Genomic DNA, 9,067 nt, shown 5'->3' with positions numbered 1-9,067 from the left:
ACAAGGCATGCTTTGTTCTTTTCAGTGTAACATACACCTTAGGCCTCACCACATGCAACTACAAAATGCCACAATACGCGTTTGCCGGGTGCTATCTAGTGCCCGTTTTCTGTTACATATCCCAAGTAGAGGTGACAGCTTATATTTGGGATGACTACGGACAACAACCTCTCACCTCCAGTACAGAGGAGGGAGGAGGAAGAGGTGGCACCTGGGAGAAATCTCATAGTAAGCACAAGCTATACCAATCCCTGGATCTTCCATGTCCACACAGGGTAGTATGGATGAATCATGTCCTACAAAATATTCATACGTTGCAATCCAAGCCCCAGTGTGACGGTATTTGGAGATGGGGACTTTGTGGGGTAACTTGGTTTAGATGAGGTGGAGCCCTCAGGAAGGGATTAATGCCTTTTAAGAAAAGACACTAGAGAATGTCTTCTTTCTGCACCATGGGAGGACACAGCAAGAAAGTGGCCATTGGCAAGCCAGGGAGAGAGCCAGCACCAGAATTCCACTGGCACCTCAATCTTGGACCTCCCAACCTTCAGTACTGTGAGAAATAAGTTTCTGTTGTTTAAGCCACCAAGTCTGTGGTATTTGTTGTGACAGCCTGAGCTAAGACAGGACTCATCCTCAATGACATTAAACAGCAAATAAAAACACCATGAGAAGTTAAGAGCAAGACCTCAGAAGAAAGTACCCCAGCAGATATAAAAAGAGGAGAAGGAGAAGGCATTTGGGAATGCTCTTCACATGCTGATATGAGTAGGTCTGGACTCTCCATTCACCTCTATCACATATGGAACAGAAATCTCAGACAAAATGACATTGATTTTGGATGTTCATACACACAGTGCTGAATTCACAGAACAAATCCTTTCAGAATTTTCAGAATGAAAACATGGGCGTATATAAATTCTGACAGTGACTCAGAGTGAAATCATTATTGAAAATCAAAAGTTTGTGAAGGATGATCCAGTTACAACAGCTCACACACATATGTAGTATATTTGGAACATTGATAATCCAGCAAGATCTTCTTCCCCTAGCAGAGGACAGTTGTCCTAAAGACAAATATGATTCAGGTTTGCACCATTTACAATAGCCAAGACATGATAGCAGCCCAAGTGCCCATCAAGTGCAGACCACACACACCCAAAATGAAATATTATTCAGCCATAAAAAGGAAGGAATTTTAACATTTGCAGAAATGTGGATGGACCTACAGAATATTGTGCTGCATGAAATAAGTCAGACAGAGAAAGACAAATACTGCATGGCATCACTTATGTGAAATCTAGAAAATAACACAAATGAGTGTATATGAAAAACAGAAACAGTTACAGACATAGAAAATAAACTTGTAGTTACCAAAGGGGAGAGGGAAGTGCAGGGGACAAATTAGGGATATGGGATCAACAAACACAAACCACTACGTATAAAATAGATAAGTATCAAAGGTGTATTACACAGTATAGGGAACTATAGCCATTAACTTATAATAACTTATAAAGGAGTATCATTTGCAAAAATACAGAATCACTATGCTATATACTTGAAACTACTAAAATACTGTGAATCAACTATCTTTCAATTAAAAAAAAAACATGCTTTTGCACTTTTCTACAAACTACTGCATTAGAAAACTAAAAATCATTAAAAAGCCAAAGAGAAAATAGTTAGCATAGTTAAGAAAAATTGACAACGTTTCTGTTTTGCCTGTAAATTAAATTATTTTCTAATGCAAAAAGAATTGCCTATCAAGTCAAGATAATTCTGATTTGGGACATTTGAGAGAAAGGCTGAAATCTCACGAGAAATCTCTTGTTCATCTCAATTCTATGTATTTGTGGGTATAAATGGAACAAGTTGTAAAACGGTAAACAACTGATACAGTGAATGAGAAAGCAATAAAATTTGAGGTTGAAAAAAAAACACAGGATGCCAGTTAATTTTGAAGTTTGGTTAAGCAACAAATACCCTTTTTTCTCCCCAAATGTTCTGGGGCCACATCAGCCCCAGTCATCCTCCTTCCTAAGAGCTGCTCATCCTTTGCTGGTCTCAGGCTCCCCCACCAAGCTGGAATTTCAATAAGACTTTGTCGTTGTTGTTTACCAACTGCCTTCACAGACATATCTGCACCACAGAAAAGTCAAAGAAAACTGAGAATCATCAGCTTCAGTTTACAAGTGTGGAAACTGAGAATTAAATCACACAGCTCTCAGGGGTCAGAATCTGGGCTTGACATTTTCTGATATCAAATCTTATGCTCCTTCCTCTCCTCCACCCAGTACTTCCTGGTTAGTCTCTAGAGCTTGGTTTATAGAGTGAGTTCCTGTATATAACTGCACCAGATTTTTTACAATATACCAAGTGATTGGGGGAAGGCAGGTCTGAGGATTGCCAGTCCTGTCAGCCACCCATTTACGGACACTGAGAAAAGCAGAGTTCTCCAAACCACCATTTCTGGCACATCTAACAGAAGAAAATCTTTGATCTAAATTTCAGACTCCAAATCCTTTGATCTTTCCCTGGGATGTGGCCTTTAGCTATGACTAGGGCCATTAGTCACATCCCTAGAGCCCCCTGCCGTGCCTGCTTGGAGAGAGGGTAGGAAGGGGTGTCTCTCTCTTCCAGTGGGACCCAACACAGGCCACCTAGCCTCCCTGACCTTCAGATAACTGGGAATAAGACTCCTCCCCAGGCAGGGTTGATGGCCAGGATGAGGGCTTAGTGAGCAACACGGTGACTGGCCCACTGGATGCTGCCCCACAGCACTTTTCCTCACAACCTCCACAGACGCTGCCTGAACCTTGATGGTGTTTGAATTTCAGTTCTCATGGGCCTCCTCCTCCCCATATCAGCCTCCTGCAACTGCCAGGTAAATGACTATGTTTAACAAAAGGATCTGGGGACATGTGGCTCATCCCCACTTCTTTGTCTGAAGAGTAGTAGGGAGGATCAGACCATCTGGCTTGTATCACCTATGACAATATGTATTTTCCTCTGCCCTCAACCACATGGTCAGCTCAACAGTTTTGCTGTGAGTCTGTGGACAGCCCTCCTGACCAAGCCCTCGCCCACACGCTACTTCAGGCGTCTGTCTTTGCAGCGCACCTGCCGCACACTTCCTGGGGGTGCACCCAGCTTGCTCACCATGGCTCAGGACCTTCCCCAGCTGCCCCGTGCAAACAGGCCGGCCCTCCTCTGCAAAGCACACAACCCAAGTCCCCAAGTACACGCCAGCTCTGTCTGACGATGATCTGCACACATACTCACTGTTTCCACTCTGTCTCTGAAAGACTCCAAGGCAGAGGTCAGGTTCATCTCCAAATGGACTAGAGGAGATGGGATGCAGTGACAGATGAGGAGGTGGCCAAGAAAAAGACTCCAGCCAACACAGGTGCTGTTATTCCCACAGAGAGAGTGACACTCATGCCCATGAAGGAAGGTAAGGAGGGGTTGACTACCAATGGGTAATGGGAACACTTCCTTAAAAAAAGGCTAAAGACATTACAGGGAAAATCTGAAAAATATGACTATGAACAACATATCAGATGCTATAGATTTATCATTTCAAGAGTAACAATAAAATTGGGATTATGTGGGACACTGTCCTTACTCTTAGAGAATGCATGCTCAAGAATTTAGGAATGATATGGCTGATTCATATTGATGTATGGCAGAAATCCACACAATATTGTAAAGCAATTATCCTCCAGTTAAAAATAATTTGTTTTAAAAAAATGCAAAAAAAACCCCAACTCAGGAATGAAATGTCACAGTGGTCACAACACACATTCAAATAATTTAATGTCACACACACACACACACACACACACACATCAGGTCATATAAAGGAAACGAGGAGGAAAACACATCAAAATGTTAACACCTGTCAGCTCCACATGGTGGGTATGTAGATGTCCACTGAGCCCTCTTTGACTCTCACTGCACAAAGGGAAATGTTCCTAAGATCAAGCTGAAGAGGAAAACTGATTTTTTTAAAATTTTCTGGCCACGATGGGTCTTCGTTGCTGTCTGTGTGCTTTCTCTGGTTGCAGGGAGCATGGGCTGCTCTCCAGTTGTGGTGCATGGGCTTCTCACTGCAGTGGCTTCTCACCTGTGCTCAGCAGTGGCAGCTCCCTGGCTCTGGGCACAGGCTTAGTAGTTGAGGAACACAGACTCAGTTGCTCTGCAGCTTGTGGAACGTTCCTGGACCCGAGATGGACCTCAGGAGTCCTGCACCAGCAGGTAGAGTCTTTACCACCGAGCCGCGAGGTAAGCCCAGAAAACTAACTTTGATATTGTCTGGATAATATAGTGGCCAGAGGACAAAAGAACAAGCTGAGCTCGAAGGACCTCAGAAGGCAGAAACAGAAAGCATCAGACCCTTATCGCCCTTCCACCCATGTCGCAACTGTTGCAATTTTTGCGCCATCCTGGGCAGCATAGCTTGTCCCTTTCCTAACCCCATATTAGGAAGGGTATTTGTCCTGTTCTTCTCCCCCGTAAAAGGAAAGCATACATATGGTACCTAATTAGTAAATGACAGCAAGATTTCTATCCCATTCCCTTCCTTGTTCCCCGGCTAGAAAAGACAGGCAGATGACCCGTGTTAGTTGTCATTTCTTCCCTGAGCCTGCCCGCTGCGCCTATTAGACACACTCTTTTTAATGAGTGCACTCTAATAAACTGTATTCTCCTCTCATTCGGCCTTTCCAGAAATACTTTTCCAACCTGCACACAGACCACCACAGGTAAAAACAAAGAAAAAAGTATGATACCCTTCCCCAGGACAAATTTTAAAAGTCTCCTTTCTGGTCCCTCATGACTGGGGCGAGACTCAATCTGTTCGACAGTCAGAGAGAACAAGGCCCAGCCCCTCATTTCACCCACAAATAAAGCCGAGGCAAGAACAGTTAAGGGACTTACCTGAGGTCACACAGCAGCAGAGCTGGGCCTGGGCTCTAGATGTCCTGCTCACAGGCCACTTCTTTCCCACTCAGGACTGACTTGTAATTATTTCTGGAAACAACGCGGCGCTAAACTAGTCCAAATACGCTAAGGCTAACAGCTAACTCCCTGAGTGAGAATTATGCAGCCTCAGTCTGTTTCCCGACTTAAGAATACACGACGCTCCTCCTGACAGGAAGCTCCCGGCACCACACGGTAGGGGCTTTTTCCTCAAACTAAACCCACAAAACAAGGAAAGCAGCCAGAGGGAAAACCTTCGAGCCCTCCCGGGAACTTTCGAGCCCTTGACTTAATCTTAAAGGCCGTCAGAGAACTTTTGAGGCGTTTGCGAGAATCTTCTAACCCTCGCGATAACCTTCGGGCCCTCTGCCGCGCAGCCCGCCACAGAAGGACTGCGCAAGCGCGGGCGCAGACACTGGCAGCCACGTGGACTCTTGCGCGGTAGCGATAGTCTCAATGGCACCGACCAAGCGGTGCAGCACCGCGCTGCAGGTATCGGTGTGGCGGATAATTCGCTGCCCCAGAGCAGCTCTAGGCCCTTTCAACACGTGGTGCAGTGGAAACAAGAGTCGTCGTTGTTGTGGTTCTAGAGCACCTCCAGACACTTGTCCTGCTCAGCAGAGGCAGAGCCTAACTTGTAAGAGTAGATGGAAAGAGCCAGGGATGTTCCCACCACAGGACAAAGGGCGGCATCCAAAGGAAATGGCAAACTACAAGCCTTGGAACAAACCCAGCCTACCACCTGCTGTTTTGTTTGGCAGGGCACCTGCGCAAAGAATGGCTTTTACCTTTTTTTTAATAGTTAGGAAAAAGTCAAAAGAATATTTCATGGCATGTGTAAGTCATATGAAATAAAGATTTCAGTGTCCATTAACAAAGTTTTATTGGCATTGTAAATACGTGTTGCTAGTGGGCTTTTTTGCACTGTAATGGCTGAGTCCAGTGGTTGTGCGATGGTTTCTGGAACTCTCGTGGCTTCCTGCTGCCCCTTGGTGCCTTGCAAATCACAGTCAGGTGGTTATGATTCAGCAGCACTTCAAGTAGCAGACTGTGACGATGCGATACGACAATGGCATGTACATGTACAGGCACAATACGATATGACATGTACATGCAATCTTCAGCCTAGACTGACGGGGTGATAGGAGTGTCTTTTGTTATTCATAATAAACTTTATACCTGAGTTTCAGTCAGATCTGAGTGTATGCTGGTGAAGTAACTTTTGCTGCTTTCCTATGTAAGTTCAGCGTGGGAGCTGGTTCCCAGCACCAACTTGTAATTAGAGGATTGGATCTTTCAGCTCTACTTCCCAACCTCCAGGGATGGCAGAGTGGCTGAATAATCACCAGAGGTAAATGGCTTAATCAATTGTGTGTATGTTACAAAACTTCCATACAAACCCTATACTACGGGGTTCAGGGAGCTTCTTGGTTAGTGAACACATTCATGTGCTGGAAGAGAGGCACACCCCAACTCCACAGGGACAGAAAATCCTATGCTCTAGGCCCTTCCAGTCCTTAGCCTATGTACCTCTTTATCTGGCTATTCTGTATCTTTTATATGCTCCTTTAACATAAATAGGTAACAATAAGTAAAGTGTTCCCCTGAATTCTATGAGTCATTATAGCAAATTATCAAACGTAAGGAGGAAGTTGTGGGAATCCTTGGTTTATAGCCAAGTTGGTCAAATGTATATGTAACCTGGGAACCCACTACTTGTGATTGGCATCTGAAGGAAGAGGGCAGTCTGGTGGGCCTGGGCCTTTAACCTGTGGTGAACTCTAAGTGGTTAGTGTCAGACTTGAAATGACTTACAGGAAACCCACAGTTGGTGTCCACAGAGAATTAGATAATTGTTTGGTGTAAGAAACCCACATATTTAGTATCCAAAATGGTTTGAGTAGACACATGCATACAGAACAGACTTGTGGTTGCGAATGGCAAGGGTGTGGTGGCAGGGATGAATTGCGAGTATGGGATTAGCAGATATAAACTGTTATCTATAGAATGGATAAACAACAAGGCCCTACTGTATAGCACAAGGAACTATATTCAAACTCCTTTGATAAACCATAATGGAAAAATTTTGTAAAATAATGTACATATATATATAACTGAATCACTTCGCTGTACAATAGAAATTGACACATCATAAATCAACTATATTTCAATATAAAAAAGTGTTGTCAGTAGACAAAACAGTTTCTCTTTACACACACAATGTAAATTTTAAAAAAATGTTTTCAGTAGACAGTTTCTTTTTATTACCAGTTCATATCCAGCATGTCAAAAATAAACAAAAAGTGAACTTCAAATGTCACTATGAATTGTGGATTATTTTGTTATCAAATTAGATGACAAAGCACTGTATTTATTACACAGTGAAACTGTCATTGTGCTAAAAGAATACAACATGTGTTGATATCTCCAGTCTAAGCATTCATTGCACTATTCCAAACTCAGAGGGAAAAAAAAATGATTAGGAAATTTAGAAATTTTAAAGTGAAATATCTCATCACAACAGAATTTCTTCAAGGGAATTCCCTGGCAATTCAGTGGTTAGAACTTGGCTCCTTCACTGCTATGGGCCGAGAATCAATTCCTGGTCAAGGAATTAAGCTCCAACAAGCTGTACAGTCCAGCCAAAACCAAAAAAAGAAAAAAAAAAATTTTTGTTCAGAACAAAAAATGAGGCTACAAGCAAAGTAAGTTTCTAAATAGCTCCCTTGTTAACCAAGCAAGAAAAGCCTTTTAACTATGTTGAATTAAAGAAATCGTTTGATTGCAACTGCAAACAAATGTGTCCAGAGAAAATTAACTTATTTAAGACTGGTAGGGCTTCCCGGGTAGCTCAGTGGTAAAGAATCCGCCTGCCAGTGTAGAGGACACAGATTCAATCCCTCATCTGGGAAGCTCCCACATGCCACAGAGTAACTAAACCTGTGCACCACAAGTACTGAGCCTGTACTCTAGAGCCAGGGAACTGCAACTTCTGAAGTTCTCATGCCCTAGAGCCTGTGATCTACAACGGATGAGGCCACCACAATGAGAAGCCCAAACACTGCAACTAGTGAAAAGCCCATGCAGCAACTAAGACTCAGCACAGCCAAAAATAAATAAATATTTAAAAAAAAAAAAAAAAAAAAAGACTGTTAATGTTTCATTGACAATTCTTGCTTACAGAGTTGAAGACATTGGGACCAATATCAATGGTCAAAACACAAGGCAGATGGTTCTGAATGGCTTTCCTTGGCTTTTGATGAGTAAACAGATGTTACAGACGCTGCATTGTCTTTCTGAGGAATTAGTGGTGTTTGAAGTGAGTAAATAATTAGCCTCCGTGAATAGGCTGCATGGTTAACTATAGACAAGAATATTTTCCAAAAAACTGAGGAAACACTAATTCAGTACAATCTGAAGTGGAATGTGCTAAAATGTATTACAATTGATGGTCATTAATATCTATGTCAGGCAGAAAAAAGCTTAGAGTGGGAACCATGCAGAATGCAAGGCCATGAGCTTTCCTAGAAGATTTTAAGGAACTTGGGGGTTTCAGAAAGTAAAACCAGGGACACCAAATAGAGTTCACACTCAATTCAGGGTTAGAGTGAAAGGATATGAGACCAAAGACCCCTCCCCCATACACACACAGTGATGCTATGACCTCCTGACTTGTTTTGGGGTGATGAAATAATGGAAATTATATGGCCTCTCCCAGGAGGAAGCTTTAAGAGTTATTGTGTCATGCCTCCAACTCTTTTATTTTCCCCTGTTTAAAAGCCAACATTCCCTAGGTGGGAGCTGATGGTTCAGCCTGGGTCTCAGAATAAAGAGATGAACAACAGAGTCTCTGATGACTCACGACAGGCATGAATGTGACCCATGACCCATGAATGTGGCTTTGTTATGTAAGGCACTGGGATGTTGATATAACTTAGCATGAGCTAATGGATACAGGGGCTGCCCTGATAGCTCAGTTGGTAAAGAATCTGCCTGCAATGCAGGAGATCTCAGTTCGATTCCTGGGTTGGGAAGATCCCCTGGAGAAGGGAAAAGCTGCCCACTCCAGTATTCTGGCCTGGAGAAT

The sequence above is a fragment of the Bos taurus genome, chromosome 22, assembly GCF_002263795.3.
Source record: "Bos taurus isolate L1 Dominette 01449 registration number 42190680 breed Hereford chromosome 22, ARS-UCD2.0, whole genome shotgun sequence".
Taxonomy (NCBI): Eukaryota; Metazoa; Chordata; class Mammalia; order Artiodactyla; family Bovidae; genus Bos; species Bos taurus.
This window is presented reverse-complemented; position numbering follows the sequence as displayed.